The sequence below is a fragment of the Podarcis liolepis genome (genome assembly GCF_965112155.1).
Source record: "Podarcis liolepis genome assembly, chromosome: 1".
In the NCBI taxonomy this organism is placed as follows: Eukaryota; Metazoa; Chordata; class Lepidosauria; order Squamata; family Lacertidae; genus Podarcis; species Podarcis liolepis.
In genome coordinates, this window is record NC_139554.1 from 52,743,679 (window position 1) to 52,766,079 (window position 22,401).

At 43.6% G+C, this 22,401-nt stretch overlaps 1 protein-coding gene across 4 annotated transcripts in view; it reads right to left on the bottom strand.

Moving 5' to 3' along the window:
- The window catches only part of CD82 (CD82 molecule), a 68,094-nt gene that overhangs the window by 35,006 nt on the left and 10,687 nt on the right, over positions 1-22,401 (bottom strand). The window contains exon 2 of one of the 4 annotated variants that reach the window (XM_083465587.1): positions 20,193-20,260. The exons of 2 other annotated variants lie outside the window; for them this stretch is intronic. The gene's annotated coding sequence lies outside the window, so the exon portion shown is untranslated. Of the gene's footprint in view, positions 1-20,180; positions 20,261-22,401 lie in introns of all 4 variants that reach the window. One more of the 4 variants, XM_083465588.1, reaches the window with a different exon arrangement.

Genomic DNA, 22,401 nt, shown 5'->3' on the forward strand with positions numbered 1-22,401 from the left:
CAGCAGGGAGCCCTTAATCCCTTTCTCCCTCAGATAATGGTCTAAATGAAGCCATCTTTTCCCTCAACATTAGGTCCTAGAGAAAAAGGCAGTGCCCATTTAGGTACAAGACCCATTTTAGGTACAAGGCTTATCTGCTTGTGGCAGATATGCACCAACTGTGTGCCTCTATGCTAGCCACATCTGGAAGCCACCAATATTGGGTCTCATATATGGTCCTTCATGTAGTGCGCACACACACACTACTGTTTACATGATCCCATAGAAGAAATAGCAGTGGCAGCCTCAAGAAAACTATATTTGACAGCAATCACAAGCTAGTCAGCCTTTTGCTCACCATTAAACATGGGTGTATGAAACATAGGCGTAGCCAGGTGGGCGGGAGGCAGCTGCCCCCCCCATCAAGTAAAACAATATAAATACTTAACTAACTGGCCAATCACGTCAGTCTTGTCCCCCCCCCCCAAGTCCCATGCTATGAAACACCAGATATTTCACCTGGTGTTACATCTGTGGTGGCTAAAAGCTTCTGAATGACAATATCACCCTTTACTAGAGTTGCCCATATTTAGCAGAGGGGAATTGGAAATTCAGCAGAAATCCAATGTAGAAGCCAGTCTAGCTTAACACCTGGAGCTAATTCTAAATATGCAAACTATGTGCAAACTTTGTGTGCACATTTTAATAAGACAAGAGATATTTAAACACCAGGTGTGCAATCCAAAAGGGAGAATTAATAGTGCCGCAAAGACAGAAAAGGCTTGGAAATGTTCCACTTTGGACAGAAGTCCAAGAAAAGAATTCTGCTTTGCCCTGTTCTGGCCTGCTGTACTTTACCATCACCAAATATAAGCAGATATGCCTGGGCATGAGTATGCAGAAGGAGAAAGCTTTTTAGAAAATGGAAGAATTGATGGCACACAAACATATTGCAGTACAGTATCTTATGTCAATACTTTCAGGTAGGAACAAGAATTGGTGGGTAGGGGGAGCCAAAGAGATATTGTGTGCTTGCCTCACCTATCCTAGTGGAGACTTTCACTTTCCTCAATGAGTTGTTGCCTCCTCCAATACAGGAAGCAAGGTGACAATTCTCATAAAAACTAGTGTCGAATAAATAGCATTTGACAACATCCTTAATGATCTTATCTCACAATGCAACAGGAAATAGGTTGGACAGACTTAAGAGCTGCCTGCAGAAGATCTGCTCAGAGGTTCCTCACAGTGGGATTGCATTCAGAACAGAGCAAGTTATTCTGTTTCCAGTCTAAAGCCTGCATTTAATCTTATTAGGATATTTAGGTCAGTACTGAGATCAGGGTGGAAGTGGAGCATCATTCTAAATGGATAGCTCTCGCTAACCAGCAGCAGTTCTCAAAAAATTATCAGCTCTGTGGGGGAGAAGAGATGCTGCTTCCTTTGGAAAACTGAAAGTTAGAAAATGGATGTTTAGTCCTGAAACTGTGAGGAGTGTGTGCCCGCTCTTCCATCATGTCCCAAGCGGAAGCCCCAGGACCTCACAAGCCTGCTGAGAGTCACCCTTAACTCAGTAGGATATTAAGAAGCTGACTTCAGCACTTGGGAACAAAGAAAGCTACCTTAGGCCTCAGTCAAACTATTTGTCCATCTAGCCCAATATTATCTGCTCTTTATGGGTGGCAGATATCTTTCTGCAACCACCTCCTACCAAAACCTTTTTAACCAAGGGTGCATCAGAGCAGCCTTTCTCAACCTGTGGGTCCCCAGATGTTGTTGGACCACAACTCCCATCATTCCTAGCTAGCAAGGCCAGAGCTCAGGGATGATGGGAGTTGTAGTCCAGCAACATCTGGGGACCCACAGGTTGAGAACTGCTGCACCAGAGGATCTGACCTGGACTGTACTACTGAGCTGCAGACTCTATCAAGAGTTTCTCTTTAAAAGTAGAAGGGTCATCCATCAAAAGCAACATGGAAGTCAGTTCAAGACTGCCCCAGGTGCACTTGCTGGAAGCCATTATTCGGGAAATATCTCCACTGTGGAGTAGGGGTGGAAGGCAGGACTCTTGGCTTGCTGACAAAGGTAGTCCCATATCAGATCAATACGGTGTACTTCACAACATTGAAAGCACCCTTTCGTTGTTCAAGCACACGCCTAAACAGCACTACTCTCAACTGCATGCCCATGACTGTGTTAACAAAAAAACTGCATTTATTTGTATGTTACATATATGGATGCCACCAAACATAAGCTATTCCAGCAGACTGCAGCAGAGGGAGAGATGGGAAGGAAGGCCATTCCATTGGTTCTGCTGAAACAACAGATAGATTTGGCTCCTCTTCCCTCTGAACCGTTACCAATCTACCTGGCTATTGGTGCTCAAGTTTGCCTTTCCCCCTCTTCTCTCCTCACCCCCTTTTTCCTTGTGTGATTGTTTCATTTTCATTGATCGTCTGTTAAGCCCGCTCTGGTAGCCTTCTGGCTAAAGGATGGGGCAAAAAGGCTTAAAATAAATAAATAAAAGTTACGCGTGAGAAGCAGACAAATACAAAATTCAATTTACACTGACGAGCTGCAGATATTCAGAGAACATGCTTTTCTTCCTATGAGAAATTGCCGGAGTAGGAAATTCATGAGTGCTATCCTCAGAATTGCCATTTCAGATCAGAGCAAACGTAGTTGATCAGTTTTTCCCTTCAGCAACTTTTTTTTACCAAAGACAAGGATTAGAGCTAGATCTTTGGGGCCAAGCTCACAGACAGTTACAAGTGGTAAGTCCAGACATCTTCTACACTTTGGAGAATGGTCCTTTCTTCAAGTGTTTACCCTCACTCTATTCCTTTTCTAAACAGAAAAGGTTTTCCTACAGCTCCCCAATGCTATGATGTAGCTATCAAGCATTATTTTCTTGCCGAGGGGATATAGTCATCAAATTAAAATATACTCTATCACATTTAAGAGAGAGGAGGAAGGTATAGGAGAGATATACATGCAGAACATTATCTTAGTTTATAAAGAAAACAGGCTTCCTCTTGTTTTTTTAAAAAATCTAAGAACAAAAAGAGTCTATTCACAAGGTTTCAAACACATTATTAGAACTGGGTGAAATTTCCCTGCAATCATTGAACAAAGATCAGTCATAGCATAAGAATTCCATGTCCATATAGGCAGTGATGTGCAGAAAACTCTCCACAGAAAAATGTGCAAGGTCCATTTATGGGAGAAGATTTGAGAGAGCAGCATACATGCAAAATCCTAGGGAGCTACAGGAAGCTACTTTATGCTAAGTCAGACCATTGGTGAGGATTGCCTACAGCAACTTTTGCCAACCTGATGCCCTCCAGATGCTTTGAATGGCCACTCCCACATGCTTGATGGAGGTTGGAAGGGAGGTGTGGTCCAAAACATCTGAAGGGCACCAGGTCAGAGAAGGCTGGTCTACAGTGACTGGCAGTGGCTCTCCAGGGTTAGAGGCAGAGGGTATTCCTAGTACTACCTGGAAAGATCAGGGACTGAACCCAGTACCCTTTGCATGCAAAGCAGATGCTCAGCTCTTTTGTCCACTCTCAGAGTTGAAGCAATAAGCAAAAATGTAGTAAACCAAAAGTAAGTAGTACAGTTAGATTGGGAGGGGGAGGGAAGCACTAAGAAAATGTCATCGATCATTTTAAAGATTGGGAATATAAAGTGCTACCTGAAGGAGCGTCTCCACCCCCTTCATTCAGCTCGGACACTGAGGTCCAGCTCCAAGAGCCTTCTGGCGGTTTCCTCCCTATGAGAAGTGAGGTTCCTTCAGGCAGAGGGCCTTCTTGGTAGTGGCGTCCGTCCTGTGGAACCCCCCCCCCCATCAGATGTCAAGGAAATAAACTGCTATCTGACTTTTAGAAGACATCTGAAGGCAACCCTGTTTAGGGAAGTTTTTCATATTGATGTTTTATCACTTTTTATTATTATTGTTAATATTCGTTGGGAGCTGCCCAGAGTGGTTGGGGAAACCCAGCTAGATGGGCGGGGTATAAATAAAGTATTTATCATCATCATCATCATCATCATCATCATTAATGTTACAGTAATTCCAGAGTTGTTTTGGCGAGAGAAACCAGTTTTGAGAGGCATATTTATTTCATTTCAGCTAACCAGCATTGCCTTTGTATGCCCACAATTCTTCTAACTGGAACCGGCACCAAAGATATTTCACCTGGAAAGGCAGAGCATCAGCTAAGGATTTTCCCTCTCCTAATCAAACTTGGCAGAAGGAGGAAGGAGCCATTGTGTCTGTGCAGCCTACTGGCAATCAATTAAAAACAATTGACAGGTTTGAAGCAGATGAATAAAGCTTTGATCTCAGATCAGTTAAGAATTTTTTTTTTTTTTAGCCTTGTGAATTCTGATAGGTACAGATAAGTTCTTGGAGTAGTCAGCCAGCCTGCCTTGCCAGTACAGGTATTTTCTAATTGCTGGCATTTCAAAAAGCACATCTTATTTCATCCAAGAAGTTAAATAAGAGAGGAAAGAAGCGCAACTTGGGTAAGTTCTTTTTCCTAGCAAGGCTGGTACGTAGTGCAACCAAGGGAGTGCTATTTATAAAAGCAAGATTACTTGAGGTTCCTGACTTGAACCTTTTTTAACAGACTTGTTTATTGTACATTTTAATTATGGATTTCATAGAATTGGGAGTATTTTTCAAATGATGTGATGAAATTGTTTTGCTGTGTGTTTTAACTATGTGCAGCTATGTTTTTATAATCGGTTTTATACTTGTAAACTGCTCAGAAGGAGTTTTGGCAAGTCAGTTGCAGAGATATAAATAAATAAGGAATCTTGATAAACTAAGCAGACTTTGCCGGCCCCAGATTCCAGAATCTACCATGCAGAAGCAGAAAGGAAGATGGCAACAGACTACTTTGCCTGGAACAGTGAAAAGGTCATTTAAAGGATTCCAACTTTAGGCTTCTCTTAAAGTCTCTGGAGAGAAGGATTATTGAAAGCAGTGAGCCTAACCACTGGAAATTCATACAAGCAAGCAAGGTCTTAGGTCAGTGGTTTACAAGCAGCGTGCCATTGCACCCTGGGGTGCCTTGAATGATGGTCAAGGGTGCCGCAGGCAACACTGGCCTCTGTCCCTCTTTCCTTTCCTCCCTCCTTTGCTGCCTTCTCCCATCTCTGCCTCCCAAAGGTTTACACAGCTGTTTGTTGCAGCAGCCCTGGCTACAAGCTCCCCCGGTGAATGGTGCCACTGGGACTGGCCAAGGGGTGCTGGTTGCCAGGAGCTGAGGCGGCCTCAGAGTAAGCAAGCAAGTGAGCGAGGGAGCCCAGCCAGCCAGTCCACCAGCCTCTGATGTTGGGAATGGACAAACAAGTGGGAGGCTGGGCAGGCAAGCCGGCAGGTGCTGCACTGGCCTTTCTTGTGCTTGCTGTGTGCAAGACCTGCCTGAGTGCTGAAAGGAAGCCTTTCAGTCATGCAGGCTTAACAGCACCTGCTGCTGGCACTGCTGCCTCCCAAGGTAAGGTGCTGGCCTCACATTCACCTTTGGCCAGTCTCCGTTGGGCGGGCTGTGGGCATCCTCTTCCCAGGCCCCTGTGGGGCAGTGTGAGGAGGCCTCTCTCTTTGGGGCAGCTCAGAGACCAAAGGTGCAGCAGTGGCTGCTGGAGGACTCCGAAGGAGAGGGGAGAGGAGAGGAGGCTGAGGGAATCCTCCACAAGGGAGGGAGTTTGAAAAAGGCACTGCAGGCAAGGGGAGACATAACTGGGCTCCTGAGCCCCACAGGGGTGCCACAGAAAGAATGTAGTTGGTCAAGGGAGCCGTGGATTCAAAAAGGTCAAAAACCTCTGTCTTAGGTCTTCCTAAACAGTGGTCTTCTTGTTAAGGGCAGCAGGAGGAAAACCTGTGACTCATTTAGTATAGTTCTGTAATGTGACCCCAAGTAGTCATTCAGCAGAGCCATGTAACATGAGCTTAAGCAGCCTTCCCTTTGGCCAAAAGATACCTGAATAAAGGCCGGTACACCACATTCTACTATCCTACTTCTTCCCCCAGCCCAAAAAACCTATACAAGGGAAAGAGCTGTAAAAAGGTACTATGGGAAAGAGAAAGAAAGCTGTGAGGAAATTCACTGCTTCTCTTCTCACTGGGAAAAGGTTGATGTGTGATTTTCAAAAGCCTCTTCTGACTCTCCTCCTTACAAACCACCTCTGGGGAAACCTATTAAACAAAGCCACAACAAGCTCCAATCAGTATTTCCATCTTCTGTTTGCAGCGTTAATTGACAACCCCCAACTCCTTCAACACACACAAATAGAAAAGCTCAATTTTTGAGCTTCCCATACACACCCTGTTTTGCAAGAACTGCCGCACATGGCATATCACTAGGGTTCAGTTCACTTTCATGAACATAAACCTCATGCTAATAGAGTTAAAGGCCTGAAGGAGTCAGCACTTCCATGACCAACACGCATGACCTCTAGTCTACAGCTGATAAGTGGTGCTATGCTAAGAATGAAGCTTCTGCTAGTAGAATGGTTGTTCTATGAGTGGCTGGCACCAATGGGTATCACCCTAAATTTATAGAAATCATCCAAAAAAACTACCCTGTCCCATATAGAATTTTACCTGTTTTCAGTTATTATTAATTTTGGTATTTATTTGATTTGATTCAAATGAGGTACAGTCATACCTTGGGATGAATACGCTTCAGTTTAAATATTTTCGGGTTGCGCTCCGCAGCGACCAAGAAGTAACGGAGCGCATTACTTCCGGGTTTCGCCACTTGCACATGCACAGACTCTCAAAATGACATCACGGGCATGCGCAGAAGAGGCGAAACGTGGCCTGCGGAGTCGCGTCTTACATTCACTTCAGGATTCGAACGGGGCTCCAGAATGGATCCCATTCGCATCCAGAGGTACCACTGTACACGTCTAGGCCCGAGTCTCAACCTTCACAGCTTGTCACCCCCGATTAGATATTCTGGCCTAGTCAGACAATACACAACGTTATTTTAGGAAGCCGGCATAACACGACTACAATAACAGAGAATGCAGCATGTGATGCCACTCTGAGGTTCAGGTCTAACAGCATTTACTGCATTCCTGCTGGCATTCCTCAGACACTTGGGTGGTTCAAGGTATATTCACCCGAACGTAGCTATAATTTCAAAAGTGCTCATAGTGACACAGAGCTTCTTCAGCTTGTAGCACTGCTGTGCCCGCACTGGGTCTGACAGTGGCAAAATGAGTCAAGAGCAACGCACAGGTTTGTACGGGCTTATTGCCAAGATCTAGTAGCAGAAATAGTATCCTTTGAGAACAGACTTCCGGCCTCCTTCCTTTGCTGAAATGGAGAACAACTTCAAACTGGATCAGAGACATGGTTATAGAACTGCCCCTGCTGGAGCCACATTAGTTTACTGTGACCATGTAGCATTGCTGGGCGGGGGGGGGGGGGGGCAGGATGACCAACATGATAACCATCCATTGCTCATCTCTTCCCCATGTATCCTGCTTCTTCCATGCACCACAGGCACCCAGTCTTGCCCTATGCTTGTTTTTGCACAGAACTTCCACCTGATTCAACGGAGCGTCTCCCATGTGACAATACAGACAACAGCAGCCTTTCTTCTTCTTCATCGCTAATACCTCATGCTTTGTCAAGCAGCAAGAGGAAGAAAACATGTGTTGTGCCTTCCCTGCTCCACTGCTCAGAATTTGTGGCTCTCTTTGCTTTCTTGCAGGTTTGTCATTTTCTGGGCTGGAGCTACTCTCAAAGAGTGACTAATGTCAGCACACACAGTTACAGAAGGTTAGTCAGGTAAGAAGAAGGCAAAGGAAAATCTCCAACAGCTGCTTCCTGCTTTCTACACAGTACTAGAATATGTCACAAAGGCTGATGTATGGTCCCAGCATTATGCACCTGGGGATGGAGCCATGAGAATTTACCTGCCATGTAAACAAACTGAACAGTCTCTCAAGTGCTACTCATTCACTGCCCTCTTTCTCTCAGGCCAACACAGGCACAGTTTTGTGGGTACACTTCATCACAACAGGGGGTGGCCAATATGGTGACCAACCCACAGGCTTTGAGGGCAGAGACATTAGAAGCTGATGAATAATCCCCACTGAGAACTCTGCCTCACATCCACCATGTAAAAGCCTAAGGAAAGCCATGCTAGATCAGCTAGAGGCCTATCTAGCCCAGGATTCTGTTCTCACAGTAGCCAACTAGACACACTGTGTCCAACTAAATACCCAAAAGCGTGATTTGAGTGCAATAGCATTCTCCTGCTCATGATCCCCAGCAACAACTGTTCAATAGATATATGTGAAATGACCATAGAATGCCTTTCTCATCCCAACAGAGCAAGTTCCATATGTTTTAAGAAATGGAACAAATCTTGTTCCTGGGTTAAACGGATTAAATGAGGTGAAAACCATTGGAAGTTCCCCCATTGAGGCAGGAAGACAATACAGATTTGTTCAGTCATGTGTGCTATTGTAGTCAACCAGTGTTAGAAACTCAGACATATGATCTAATCTAATTGCCAAATGGCACCTCAAACCTGGGTCATGGTTGCCAAAATGGAATGTCTAGATGCCTTTTTTTGCAATGAAGGTGGTTGTTGTTGTTTGTTTCATTTCTATACCACTTTACATTTTAAAGAACAAATCTCAAAGTGGTTTATGACATATTAAAACATCAAATAAAACAACCCAGAATTAAACAAATTCAAGCTTCAAAGGAAATATTTCAGATCCTTCTCTAGATGACATTTTACTTTTCACAATCTCCTACCTGGCATCCAGAGACCTTCACATGGTCTCAATTGGACCCATGCCAGTTGCAAAACGTGTCTGGTGCCTGACTAATTTCTAACACTGTTCAGCCAACCAAATCAACAGTCAAATCAACAGGTTAGATAAGACAGCAATCTATGTTTGGGTTTGTTTGTAAAAGCTTATAAAAACTGCATTACCGTTTTAGATGAGGCATCCCAACCGCCTTCTCTCACCTACATAGGAGGGAGTGCCTCTAAGGCAGGGGTGCCCAACCTGCACCCCTTGGCCTAATTTCATGCAGGTAGCAAGGAACAGATTGTGGAAAGTGAGTGGCAGAAAGAGAGGAGGGAGCCCCCTCCACCTTTTCCTCAGGCTCTAGCAAACTACCCCTGAGCAAATACAGCTCTTGATAACCCTGATCTAACTTGCCAGTGGCAACGTATGCATACTTCATCTAAGAACTGCAAGTTTAAGCTGATTGTCCAAGTCATGGGTAGGCAAACTAAGGCCCGGGGGCCAGATCCGGCCCAATCAGCTTTTAAATCCAGCCCACAGACGGTCCGGCAATCAGAATGTTTTTACATGAGTAGAATGTGTCCGTTTATTTAAAATGCATCTCTGGGTTATTTGTGGGGCATAGGAATTTGTTCATATTCCCCCCCCAAAAAAAATAGTCCAGCCCCCCATAAGGTCTGAGGGACAGTGGACCAACCCCCTGCTGAAAAAGTTTGCTGACCCCTGGGCCAAGTAATAATGGCATCAATAAAGGCTTGCAGTCCCATCCACACTTTGCTTGGGAGCAAGTGCCATTTGCATTCATGGAAGCTTACTCCCAGGAAACAGGCATTAGAGATTGCACTGTAAGTTGATCCTACACTAGGGAGCTATTTGATTTTGAGTAAGCTAGAGATAAAAAGCAAGCAGCATGGGTGAAGATAAAGGGGATCAATAAGAAGCAGCTAATGGCGCTGCAGCATATTAAGTGACTTAGCACTGCTATTTCACCTCCAAGTGCTGCAACAGGAAGCCATTTTTTTCAAAGAACTACTGTAGAGAGAGCACCAGAGGGAGAGGTATGTTGCTCTGTTTCATAAGCATGCTACACCTTCCTATTACCTGCAGGGAGCTAATGAGCAGTGGCAGAATTAATGACCCTTTTGTTTACTAACAGCAGTCAGCACATTCCCTAGAGGCCATCTTCCGTGAAGACTCCAGCTAGCAATCAATTTAAGTTTGTCACCTATACTCAACTGGGTGTGCAGGGTCAACGTTAACATTATCTAAGGGCGATGGATTTATGCAGCTGCAGCACGTTGCTGTTTTGTAATTAAAAGTGTGCCCTGACACGGTTATTTCATCACCTACCAATCCAAGAGCGCAACAAGGCCTAGTTTGCGAAGTCAGCTGCAAAGCAAAACTCTAAAGCCACAAAGATTGAGGCAGCTCTTGACAATTATGAAGCTGGAGATTTTTCTTATAAGAATGTACATCTTCTCTAGGAGAGCTTTTTTTACTACACTACTGGGGCAATAGGTTTTAGTTTCTAAAATCAGAATTTCCTGCCAGCACTAATGATACATGGAAGAAAAGGTAAAAGACCAGCACAGATAGTAATCCTGGGATTATTTCAGATTGCTGCTGCTGCAGGGTGTTTCATTTGTTATTTATCCAATAGCCTTACACAAAAACTTATTTTGTCATCTCACTGCATAACTCAGGCCCTTTTCAGGGATTATTCACCCAGTTTACCTCTCTTGGTGAAACCAATTTGGGGATAGCTTTGACCCTCCCATCATGGCAATCACCTGTAAACCTCTTGTTTCACACATATTCTTCATGCAGCCCTAGGGCTGCATAAATCCAAAGTGATTTAACTGTGTGAACTGGCTGTCAGAATGCTGTTATTACAGACTAGCTTCACTACCTAGTAAAACATGTTTGTTAAATTTAACAAGTATTGTATTTACAAATTGCCACTCACCAGAGCCTAACAGACTCTACTTTGCAACCTTTTCAGACACTAGTAAAGTCAGACTTGAGATATGATGAATCAGTTACACAACTGCTTTGGCATACAGCAATTTTGCAAGGTGCTTTAAAAAAAAAATATTTATTTTTTGCTTCTTTTTGTCTTTGAATTAAGAACAAAAGATGTGGAAGTGTCAAAATACAGCTAGCAGCTTAAGAGGAACATCCACCAACTAGTTCAGTGTGATTGGGGATTCAAGATTGGAAACTATGTTTTAACATCTCAAAAGACTGTCACTTCCAAATAGTCATTAATGAACATGTTTTTTAGTGCAGAGGAAGCACATTTCTGAAAAGGTGCAGCCTAACAGAAGTGTCATATAGATTCAAAGATTTGTTCCTATCACATCTAATTTGGCACAGCAGTTCAGGTCCCTCAAATGTTGCCTTTGTGGGTTATTACAAGTCTGTTCTCCTGTTCGGACTGGAGGGTCAAGTGCCACACGGTCTACTCATTTCAGCAGCAATTCTTTCAGAAAGTTTCTTCATGAGAAGGGCCAGCATAAATTTATACGGATCTCAATTTACATTCATAAAAGCAATACTACTGAAGTCATCTTGGTGGAATTGGTTTCAATATAGAATGTGTGGGGGGGGAGCAATGATTTCATAGTATGCTATCTGCTGTCAATCACAGAACACCAGGGCAGCTCAGTCTCCAATGGGGAAAAGGAAGTCAGTGCCACGCAGAGACAAATGTCTTCTTGTTCAACCCAGCCTGCTCCTTATGAAGTTATGTACAAGCGCGCTTGAGATATCCTGCCGAAGACTGAAATCCACCCACACTCAAAAAACCTGTTATCCCCTAGCACTGCATGTTAGTAATTCACCTGGTTACACATATGCAGAGCAAATAAAAAGACATCCCAGAGCCATTAGTCTTGAACAACAGATGCCACAACCTTCTTTCCATTGAACCAGGGATAGCCAAATAGTACAGATCCCAAAGGAACTCCATCTGGTCCCCAGTGTCCCTACCAAATTTCAAATGAGGAATCTTAAAGCGTTGCTCTGTTTCACTTGGTATCAAAGCAGTGATTCTTCATGTGTACTTTAGCTACTGTACATTAGCACCACACATAAGCAGTCATGGTTTCCGCCCACCCAAGAATTCTGGGAGCTGTAGTTTGTTAATGGTACTGGGAGTTGTTAGAGGATCTTTATTCTCATTCCTGAACTACAATTCCCAGAGTTCCCTAAGAAGAGGGGTTGATTGCTAAGTCACCCTGGGAATTGGAGCTGTGGGAGGATGTGTCCCCTAACAACTCTGAGCACCCTTTAAACTACATTTTCAAGAATTATTTGGGGGAAAGCCATGACTGAAGTAGTATCATAGTGCTTAAAACGTATAGTCTGAATGTGTGTTCTCATACTTTCTGCTCATTCTCATCATTATGGCAAAGAAAGACAACACACAGCCAATTTTTGGGAAGGCAATATCACTCTACAACTCATCTACCCCTATGGTATATTGGGTTATAACAAGGTGGTGCCAGCTTCACTATATTAAAATAGACCATGTGAAAGAGAGGCAGACACAGCAGAATTCTCCAGAATAGTGTAGCGTGAATATATATAATTGAGGAGAAAAGAGGCAGGCTAGAATAAAAAGTGGGGGGAGATTTTGATATATGGTAGCTTGACTGATGACAGTCACTTTTCCTAGAGGCAGATTTGCAAGCCCAGTGGAACAGAGTCAAATAAGCCATAAGAATCTAGAAATGCAAGCCCCTGCTTTCTTCTCTACAGAAAATGTCAGACTACAACACAAGCCACAAAGTTATCTATGCTGTATTCTCTAGGAGATTTGATTCACCTATAATAAATATTGCAGGCATTTTTCATTGTTAAAATGCTTTGAGATGTCTTTATGAGAAGAGATTATAAACCAATGGACAACACGGTATAAAAGCCAAATCAGAGCAGCCTTTCCTAGATTTGCTCCTGGCTTCTCCAGTTATTCCTTCTCTAAAACTAAAAAAAGGGACATCTGGCATCCTTAACTGTACACAATGTGCTTCTGCCGCCAGTTCAGTGTTCAAGGCTCCAGAGCGTCTCCACATGACACAAATTGTACTGTAAAGTTTAAAGCTGCACATTAAATGCCAGCCCTGTTGCTTGCTCAATGTGGTTATAGTATTTGCACATACTCTGGCGTCCTGTTACTGAAATAGACAAACCGCAACACAAACCTCTAGAGGTGTTACTGCAGAAGACAGGGGTTTAAGTCCAACCAAGGACAGAGGTAAAGGAGACTTTCTATCCTGCACAGCCTAGGTAATTCAGTCTAGATAATTCAGCAAGTTAACCTTATGGCTTGAGAGGACATGAGACCAGTGCAGGACTGTTAGTTTAAAGTAAAAAAAAAAGGTAAAGGACCCCTGGATGGTTAAGTCCAGTCAAAGGCGACCATGGGGTTGTGGAGCTCATCTTGCTTTCAGGCCGATGGAGCCAGTGTTCGTCCACAGACAGCTTTCCGGATCATGTGGCCAGCATGTCTAAACAGCTTCTGGTGCAACGGAACACCGTGACAGAAACCAGAGTGCATGGAAATGCTGTTTACCTTCGCACCGCAGCAGTACCTATTTATCTACTTGTACTGGCATGCTTTCAACCTGCTAGGTTGGCAGAAGCTGGGACAGAGCAACAGGAGTTCACCTCATCGTGGGGATTCGATCTGCTGACCTTCTGATTGGCAAGCCCAAGAGGCTCAGTGGTTTAGATCACAGCACCACCCGTGTCCCTTGTTAGTTTAAAACATCTGCTAAAAGCTTAGATGTGGCCAGAGCATTTGACTTTTGGAAATAACTAATTTGTTCTATCCATTGCTTATTGCCTCTGTCCAACTACCCTCTGCAGCTCTCCATCCTAACCTCAACCCATTTTTCCAGTTTCTTATTGCCATACATGGAATAATCCAACTTCTGGCCTAAAGTCTTCATATTTGGAAAATCTGTGTAAATTATGCCTACCATAGTTATTTTGAAGACCTAAAATGTTCTCTTGGCTGAAAACTATACAAATTCTGACTATATAGCAAGTTTCAATTCTTTTAATCAAAATGAGGACATGGCAAGTAAAATTGTTTAGGAAGTTTTCTTCAGCAGAGACTGTTTCAAGATAAAAGACTTTGCAGGTTCGTACTATGCCTGGGATTAAGGGCAGAAACTGTGCACATTTCCCAGGTAGGTAGCTGATTCTACTGGAATTAAGTAGAGCAACATGAGGACATTAGTCATTTACAGACCTGCCAAGCCTCACACTGAGGCCTGCCACTTACTATTTGCATCACTCCACCCTCCCCACCCTCCCCACTCTCCACGCTGTGATCAAACAGCCATGAGAAAGCTAATTCATCACTTTGACCAGAAGAGTCCGTGCAGAAGGAGTTCTGGCAAGGCTGCTACAAGCCACGTTAGGGGCAGGGGGAGAACACACACATGGGATAAGTTCCACAGGAATTTGGCATCTGAAGAACAGGGAAAGAGAACTGGATTTGTTTCAGGGGGGAGGGGGGAGAAAACACAAGGGGAGATTCCAAAGTCTCCAGACTTTCACATTTCACATTTGGCAGTCTGTTTCAGCAACCGATAAGTCTGGAAATAGGTTAACCAGAAACAAAGGCCAGCTGGGTGGCCTCTTTCAGTTGCTGAGTTGTCTTTACATTCCAAGCTCACATCGTGGAGAAGATGTATGTGAACTTAGAACATCATGGAGAACACACAAAATCCACGGGACTCCAGGTAGTAGCTGGCCTTTATGAGAAACTTGAAGATGCAAGCCACTATTCAAGGGCTCACTCAAAACCTTTATATCCTCTGCCCCGTTACCTTGAACTGGTCCCTGGTTTAGTCAACAAGAGAGCTCTATGAGGATCAGGATTTCTCAGCTCCTTTTGCAGTTTGTCTCAAAATAAGCAAAAATGGGTAACAGGTCAAAGCCTCTGCTGGAGAGAGCAAGAGTCTAATTGCACTGAAGTTCAAGAGTCCAGAATCTGCTTTCTTCTGCTCCACCATTCATAGTCAAGTGGCATAGAGGTGCCTTCAGTATTATCCCTTATTTGGAGCTCCAAACTATGGAATAGGAGGAACACTTGAGTCCTACAAGGGAAGAGCTGCCATCCAGTAGATGGCAAAGGGAAAGCATGGAATGCCTGGAGACTGCCTGGAGAAATAGAGTTTCCATCCTCTAGCTCAAACTTTTTCAACCTTGGGTCCCTATATGTTGTTGGACTACAACTCCCATCATTCCTAGTGATGATGGGAGTTGTAGTTCAAGAACATCTGGAGACCAAAGGTTGAGAAAGGCTGATCTAGCTCAAGCTGCAGAAGGAAAATGTTTTTACTGCCTTAGGGAAAGGTTTGTGCTTAGAAAAGGTATTTAAATATACTTTCCCGAAGAAACCAGAGGCCTTCCTCCTGGGCATAGTGGACCAATCGGTGTTAAAGAAGGATAGAACTTTTTTTATGTATGCTACAGCAGCAGCAAGAATTCTCATCGCATAGCATTGGAAGACACAAGATCTACCCACCTTGGAAGATTGGCAGATGCAACTAATGGACTACATGGAGATGGCGGAAATGACTGGCAGAATCCGAGACCAGGGAGAGGAGACGGTGGAGGAAGATTGGAAGAAATTTAAAACTTATTTGCAGAAATATTGTAAAATTTATGAATGTTAAGGACATTGAAATGAATTGCAGGGGCTCTAGCAACAAAGTAAAATGTAAGATTGGATTAACAACAGATAAATTAATACGATATGAATTTGCTGAATTAATTTTTTAAAAAAGGGATATAAGAACGGGAGATGGGAGGAAGTCCGGAAAATAAGCTAATTGAAGATGAGAAATTAAGAAAGAGGGAATTTTTGTTTTTTTGTTATTATATGTGTTTTTATCTCTTTTTTCTTTTTCTTTTGATGTGTTTAATGTTTGTATTTTTGTATTGTATTGTTTTTTGTGATTTTGTATTTTCTTTGTCTTTTATTGTGGAAACTTAATAAAATATTTATTAAAAAAAGGAAAAGGTTTGTGCTTAGGAAAACAAAAAGAATGCATTGATGATACCAACTTGAAAGTGTCTGGAGAAATGAGCACAAGGAAACACTGAACCTGTGCTCTGTGGCAGGGCAGTAGGAAGCAGAGAAGGGTCTTCAATGCAATCTTTGACTATGTAGTCAGCAGGAATGGATAAGGTTATGTTTTTAGTTTATTTATTTAAACAATTTATATAATGCTTAATTAAGATGCATCTCACAAGTGGTTTACAAGGATATGCACTCTCTAGGAAACAAAAACATGCAGGGTTTATTCCAAGTTTATTCCAAATCATATTAACCACCCTAACTCTGTAAAAAAAACAACGGGATCTTTACACAATAACATTTAATCTCTAGGAACATAAAAGGATGGCCAACATGCATTGTAAGGCAACAGAGTCAGATCTTAAGTGATCCTCAGCTACACAACAGGAATTTCAAGCATATGTGGCTTGCTTATTACCTGCTTGACAGGTCCTGCACCACCATTCCTTAAAGACATAGTAAGAACCTAACAGCCCTGCTGAATTAAGCCAAATGCCCATGGGTCCAGCAACCTGTTCTCACTATGGCCAGCCAGATTCCTATGAGAAGCCTGCAAGCAGAATTTCGGTGCAACAGCACTCTTCCCACTTGTGATTGCCAGTAACCAGCAATCAAAAGCATAGTGGCTCTGACAATAGGGGCACAACACAGCCATCTTCACTAGCAGTCACTGACATCCTTATCCTCCATTAATCTATCTGGTCTTCTTTAAAGCCATCCAAGTTGGTGGCTTCCACTACCACTTGTGTAAACAAAATCCATCATTTAACTAAGTACTCTGTGAAATACTTCGTTTTGTCTGTTCTGAACCTTCCAATATTCAGCTTTATTGGACAGACCCAAGCTCTGGTATTACAATTGGGGGGGGGGGGGACTTTCCCCTGACCACATCTTATGGGCCTTTTCGCTAATCCAAAAAGTGCCATATATGGTAACCTTTCCTCATAGGGAACTTGCTCCTATCCCGTGATCATTCTGGTTCCCCCATGTTGACCACTTTCCAGCTCTACAGTAACCTTTTGGTGGCAGTGCAACCAGTGCTGTACACAGCATTCCTAGTGTGGCCTCACTACAGGTTCAAATAGTGATCCAAAGGGGATGGGCAAGGTTAATATTGCACCTGAATTAATCACCGGGATTTCTGCATCAAAGGGACTGCCTAAATCTATGCAGTTGTGTCAACTACGCAACTTTAGAAACCTCTGTCTTTAGAGACTCTTGCAATCTGCACTAAGAGATTTTCCCTTTTTGTTGAAGCATGAAACATATATCCACAGGAAGCATGGGGCCCAAAGATTGTCAGAAGCCCCTTTCCCCAAATTCATACAACATTTGCCAGAGACTTCAGAATTTGCTGTGCATAAATTACTATCAAGAGACTGCAATCAAGCATGGAATTAAAGTACATAAGATTGTTTGACATAGAGGGTGCAATCAAATTCTGCCCCTACATTGATAGAAGGGCTTTTTAACTAGCAGAAGCATCCACTAACAGGAGACAAGGGGATGCAATTTTTGCCAATTTCCCCTCATCACAGCAGACCCTGAATCAGCTCCAGAAAGTTGGGGGTTTCGTTTAACATGACAACCTTCCACTTCCACTAGTGGGGCACCTCTGCTGGATCAATGATCTGCCTGTGAATGCAAGGGCACTAATTGGATCACACCTGGAAGGTTTCTGGAAAAAGCTTCAGGAAGATGTAGCTACTGCAAGAAAATGTAACAAGCTATGAAGGAGCATGAAAGGCTATTTATTTGGAAATGCTTTCTACAGTCCACCCTCAGGATCAGCCCAAGATGTTTTGCCATTATGGTGGCAGTATAATAAAGTCATTCTGCAAAATGGCTGGGTACCAGCAAGCAAACTGAAAATTAAACTATGTTTAATTTGACTATTCTCACACCATATTCATCTCTCCCCCAAACATAGCTCTCGTAGGCCCTACATCCGTGATTTGTCCCAGTGTAGCTCTGATATTAAGCTGCCTAGCTGTGAGATTCCCCAGGAGCCTTATATAAAGGGAAAGCATATTAAGTGTAGCAAGTAATCCAATTTACCTTGTGATAAGACAGACCTATAAGCAATTTTTCAGGCAGAAAGCAGCCAGAGTCAAACTCCTGAACACCACATTCGATGTTTGCACTGCCTTGTCACCTTTTGGCTTTCACCCAAAGTTAAAAATACAACTCCCGCTGTCCCTAGTGTCGGCAGAGACAGGGCCAAAGCTGTTGCTCCACAGGGCTTGAGTGATGCATTCACCTTTGCCAATGTTTGCTCTAGGACACAAACCTTAATGGCTTACCTAGAGGGTTTGCTCCTGCCATTTAACATACCATAAGGGGACGGCTTTCTTGTAAACACTACTGAAAACACACATTAAAAGGGCAGTTAACTACCCCCTGCACATGAACAGAAAGTCACTGCAGAAAACTCAACAGGCTTGCCCTTGTTAATTTTCATGAACATTTGGTTTCCTAACATGTATTAAGACTTAAAACAAAGGAAACAAGATGGGGAGGTAAAAAAACAAAAACAAATTGAAACAAGGAGTGTAGCTGGAAAGGAGGTTAAAATTAGTTTTCACGAGTCTTCTTTGCCTTTGAGCATTTTGTGAGCACTGAGACCTGATCTCATAAAGGACCACAAATGTGAACACTCTAGGTCCAATACTGGCAGGCGCAATCTTCACTAACACTGCTAAAATCTGCTACAGCACAGCTTGCCTTCCCTTACTCCTGATTTCTCCATAGCATCATTTTAAAAGCTAAAGGGGATGGAAAGGAGACTGAAGCAAAGCTCACATATTTGAGATTTAAAGTTCTTCTATTTCTAGAGATACTTTTTGCCTTCAATCCTCTTTCACACTAGTTTCTCTGAGTACACAAACTTTCCCCCTCCAGGAATTACCGTTTTGCCGTGTGAATAGCTGGAGCCCTTTGACTCCCCCGCCCTCCCCGTCATGCACGAATTCACAGCCACCTCAACCCCAGGCTGCATCCTGCACTATTGTTATGAAGGCAGAAGCTGCTTTTGTGATCCCCAAAGGACAGAGGCTTGCTTTCAGAAGGCTGGATCTGCCTGGACAGGGTCTCAGCATTTCCTAGCTGCTGCTCCTTTGTTCTTCACCCACTCTGCCTCACACCACAATTGTTCTCAGCAACTCCAATTCTTCTCTGCTTCTCAGATTCCCAGAGTTTCCATTCAAGGCCTGTTTCTCAGGGTCTTAATGGCAATAGCAGAACCAGGAAAGAAGAAGGGTGCGGAGCTGCAAAACACCGCAGCTTGCATCTTAAGTGGGGTGGGGTGGGGTGGGGGGTGTGCGCTCATTCTGCAGCCTGCCGTCGAGTTCTGCGCCAGCACCGCTTCCAGGAACAGCGCTAGAAATGACAGGCGAAAAATGCAACCCAAGATCCCGGCCAAGAGGAACATTATTATTACTACAAAAAAAGACATTTCTTTTATTCAATGCCTGAAGAAAAAGGGAAGGCTTTCTAGCAGGATTTGAATGAGACCATTAACAGAAGGGAATTCTCAAAAGCAAGACTGTTGCCATTTGCAAAGATCCTCTTGCACATTCTAGGATATGAGCCAGAAGGATGGGCCCGGTTGTTTGAAGAGTGCAATGCTACTTCCTAAAAGCTCAAGCTGTAAACTTTAGGACAAATATAATCCCTTCCCCCTTTTAATGAAAGCTGTTATTGTCATTGTCTGAAAGGGGAAGAGAGGTTACTTGCCAAGGATTAAGTTGTCCTTCTAGACATCATGGAATCCTCTTTACTTATCCCTATCTAGGACGGTGCCTCAGTACAGTAAGGAAAAGGAAAAACCCCTTGGACTGAGCCAAGTGGAAAAGGCAGCCAGGGAGCGATTTATGAAGAAACACAGCCATTTGAAAGGCATTGAGACAGATTCCACAATTCCACTTCAAATGCTTTTGAGGCTCTCCCCCACTGTTGGTGCACATGCCAAAGAGAGAGAGAGATGCAGGTTTGAATGCAGATTAAATTCCTGTGCATTGGATTTTTTTAATCCACCGGATGGCCATGCCAAAAGGGGGGCTTTACAACCCCCTTTCAGTCTTTCTGGATTTGCAACGCCTGCGAACAACACTGAAGAGCATTTTCAGTGCTCTACTCTGTTTACTCTCCTTCGCCCTGCATGTAAGTGTACTTTGGAGCCGGAGGGGTGGAATCGAGAGAAGAAACGTGGCCAGTTTCACCAATAATGGGGAAACTAGGGGTCGCTTTTGAAAAGAGTATGTCAGTGCATCAGGACTGGTGTGGGCATAGACACAGGGAGAGAGAAGTGGCCAACCTTTGCACTAACCTGACCCACTTCACTGCAGAGCCGAGTGGGAGAGATGAAGGAAACTGTGGCAGAGTGAGCTAGGATACCTGTGGATAGGATAACTAGGCTGGTTATTTATTTATTTGTTATTAAATTTCTATACCACCCTTTAACTGAGGATCACAGGGCAGCAATATAAAAACATAAAAATACATCACCTAGTTTTTGTTTAATATTCCGCCCTATGCCCAGAGGTCTCAGGGTGGCTCACAGAATTAATGGTTTAAAAATATATATGCATGTGCTATTTCAGCCCAGCTTCCATTTTCAATTTTGATCATCAGCACAACAGAGTGGGCAGTGCTTTGTCTAGGAAAACATGCGTGTTAAAAATTGGCTTGAAGCGTGTTGCTAGCTGTTAATCAGGGCTGATACAACATCCAAAAAAGGAGAGCTGGCTCCTTCAACCCACTCAGAAGCTTCTGGCAAGGCATAGACTGTAAAGCTTTAGAGTTGAATGCCAATACGTCCTACAACCTCAGTGAGAGGCTCACAACAAACTTTAGATCCAGTTGAACAGGGGTCAGCGAAGAAATTACCTTTTTGCCAGAGGGCAGGGTACAATAACGTCAACAAGCTCTGAAGAAGATATTCAGTGCACAAATAAAAGGGAAAGTTAAGGGCTGGGCTCATCATTTTACCCACACCCAGAGAATTGCCTGCCAGATTTATAATTACTTAGGTCGAAGGGATCATTCACGGGCTCTAGAGATAGATGTAAGACTACAGGCGTTCAGGTGCATTTATGGTTAGATGAACAAGCAAGGAAGTCTTGGAGAATATGCTTCTTCAATGGATGCACAAAAGTCCATCTATCCATAACCCTTATAAGCGTCTTGAACATCCCAACAACCCATCTAGAAAGCAAGAAACTCCAGAAGTCACACTTAGAATGGGGACCTCATCACAAAGCCCCCCAGTGCCAGTCTCAGAGCATTTGTTGCCAACAAATGACAGGCACTGCTAACTTTGGTTCTGGGACGTTACAGACTAGAAAGTGGTAAGTTAGGTATCTTCATATTTATTCCTTTGTTAAATTTGCATCATGTTCTTCTGTCAAATGTTCCTCACTGGACAAGTTCCATTTTTAACCCATGTATTCTTGTTCCCTGAACTTCATTAAAGCCATTTAATATCCACAGTGGTTGACTTCTCCCTGCTTAAGTTCACACACACACAGACCCCACATACAGTGGTACCTCGGATGTCGAACGGAATCTGTTCTGGAAGTCCGTTCAACTTCCAAAACATTCAGAAACCAAGGCACGGCTTCCGATTGGCTGCAGGAAGCTCCTGCAGCCAATCAGAAGTCATGTCAGATGTTCGGGTTCCAAAGAACATTTGCAAACTGGAACACTCACTTCCAGATTTGTGGCATTTGGGAGCCAAAACATTTGAGTCGCAAGGCGTTCGTCAACCAAGGTACAACTGTACTTTGTAGTTTAGAGTTCCATCCAGCATAAAGTGTGGCAGAGGAGCAACAATGTAGCAGGAATAGCAGCACCCAGGGTGCTGTGGTCAGGTGGGAAGATTAATGAGAGTAATTGTTACAGGCAACACGTCTATAGCCCAATCCTATTTACTTACTAACAGCATTTACTGCCTTTCTGCCAGGGCATTCTGGGCAGTTTACTATTTAAGCTCAAGCCAAAACAAGTAAGCACACAAGGCAAAACAGAACACACTCCAGGTGAGTGCTGGTCTCCTCAGAAGCAGGCTGCACAAGCTCCCTGGCCCAGGAACGCGTGATACTTAACTGCAGCTATGAGCAAACTGAAGTTTCTAATTGTTCAGAGACAGAGGAAAGAAATAATTTGGCCATAGAGTGACCAGTGCACACCTTTACTATCATGGTAACTAGCCAGTAGAAACAGTATCATGGTGGGCGCTTTGTCTCGCTGTGGGTGGCTAACCTGCAGCACTCCAGATGTAAGAGGCCAACTCCCATCCACACTGGCCCCTGGCCATGCTGTCTGGGGCTGAAGGGAGCTTTGGAACACAACCCTGATCATACTACATGCAGCTGAACCCTTTTCAGCCAGCATCTTCGGTTCAGTCAAACGAAGTGGTCTGAGTGAAGACTGGGACAAGAACATGCGATTTGAGCAGGCTTGCATTAGGAGATGTAGGTATGAAATGGGCCCTATTAAAGACAGGAAGCTACTAGCTAGCCGGATATAGCAGTTTT